Source organism: Elaeis guineensis, chromosome 8 (assembly GCF_000442705.2).
Source record: "Elaeis guineensis isolate ETL-2024a chromosome 8, EG11, whole genome shotgun sequence".
Taxonomy (NCBI): Eukaryota; Viridiplantae; Streptophyta; class Magnoliopsida; order Arecales; family Arecaceae; genus Elaeis; species Elaeis guineensis.
In genome coordinates, this window is record NC_026000.2 from 106346113 (window position 1) to 106348253 (window position 2141).

Sequence of the window (2141 nt, forward strand, 5' to 3'; positions counted from 1 at the left end):
AAATGTCATAATGAAGGGCTCACACACACCCATAATCACTATTGATGGTGTGTCCATCTCCAAGCCCGAAAAGAATTGGGATGAACATGACAAAAAGCAAGCTCTACTCAATGCCAAAGTAATAAATGTGTTATATTATATTTTGGATGTAAATGAATTCAATAAGATATCAACATGTTTATCCGCTAAAAAAATTTGGGATAGATTTGAAGTCATCCATGAGGGTACTAGTCAAATCAAGGAATCAAAGATAAACATGTTGGTACATAAGTATGAGCTATTTAAAATGGAACCACATAAAACTATCATCAAAATATTCATAAGATTCATCGATGTATTAAATGATTTAAAGAGTCTCAGAAAAGATTATTCAAATAGTGATGTTGTGCGAAAAATCCTTAGATCTTTGTCAAAGAATTGAGAGCTAAAGGTAACTATCATTCAAGAGGCAAAGGACTTAAATGAGTTAGCATTGGAAGAGCTCATCAGTTCTCTTATGACCCATGTGTTGAAAATTATGTCCCTAAGTCAATCGTCAATTTGTTAATAATTGAGCTCATTGTATATGAATTATTATTTAATAAAAGTTATTTGGCATTCTTCATCATAAGGTGTACATCTTCTTTTATGAGCTCCCGTGTTATGATGAAGTCTTTAGGACTAATTTGATCGATAAAAGAAGATTTATCATTTAGTCCTTAAATCTATTCGCAATCAAACGATACACTATTACTAGAATAATAGTAATTATCGAGTGTAGGTCATTATATATCATATGGATTGGTTATCCTCTTAATCAAGGAATGTGGAGACACTGATATGATATGTAGATGAAATGTAGAAGTACATTATACTGAACATGATCAATTTTGGAGCACTCTGCTGTCAAGAGTAACTCTGAGGGATATGGGTATAAGTATTCCTCCAATATGAGATCACCATAGTGACTTACAAGTAACTTATTGTACTTTGATGTCAGTGTTGGGAAATGTGTCCCAAAAAGCCAATCGTCAAGCTGTTGACGGTTGAGCAACCAAGTATTGTAATTGATTTGTTAATAAATAAAATATATTTGGCATCTTGATCATAAGCTTTCATCTTCTAATGAACTCTGTTGTTATGATGAAGTCCTTAGGACTATTTAGGTTCGATAAAGAGAGGATTTATCGATTAGTCCTTAAAACTGTTCACGACCAAATGATAGGCTGTTAATAAGGACGACAGCTTCTATCGAGCATAGGTCGCTGTAGGCCATATGGGTTGGTTGTCCTCTTAACCAAGGAGTGTGGAGACACCGGTATGGCATACAAGTGAGATGTAAGGGTACATCATCATTGAACGTGACCAACTCCAAAGTATTCTACTGTCGAGAATATCTCTGATGGGATATAGGTATAAGTGTCCCTTAGACTTGAGATCGCCTCAGTGACTTGCAAGCAACTCATTGTGCTTTGGTACTGGACTAACTGAATTTTTAATTCAGGGACGGAAGGCTTTTGGGCACAGTCAAGTACTTGCGAAGTCAGAGTGTGATCGAGATGAGATTGACCACTCCAAGAGTTGGAGAAGAATGAGTCGCTGTATTTCAATTTAGCAAAACCTTGGCCAGGGTAATCCATCAGATGGATTTGATATTTTGAAATACAATGTGGACAACCTGATCAGAGTTGACAGTTAAACTCTGGGGTGTCCTATGATCATTTTGGTCAAGGGAATGAATTATATGAAAACTATATCCGCATGGGTTCTAAGGATGTTGTTCTACACATTCGACCTATCCGGTCGTCGGGTACCATTGCTAGATGGTCACTTCGATTGGTATAGAAATTTGTTCCTATGCTACCGGCTTAGGTTTGGACCTATGAGGTTACACACATTAGAGTTCATGATCCGATCAGATGGTTGATCAACGATTAAAAAACGTTCTAGGGTTAAATGATCAATACGATTGACATTTAACCCAGTGCAAGTGTTGCAGGAGGATCGATTAGCAATTTGATTGCTAATTGGCTTAATTTGATTAAGCCAATGGGCTGAGATTAAGTCTAATTAAATATTATTTAATTAGATTTGATTTGGGCTTGATTGGATCAAGTCCAATTGGTTTATTGGATAAGCCAAGTGCAAGGAAAAAATAGTCC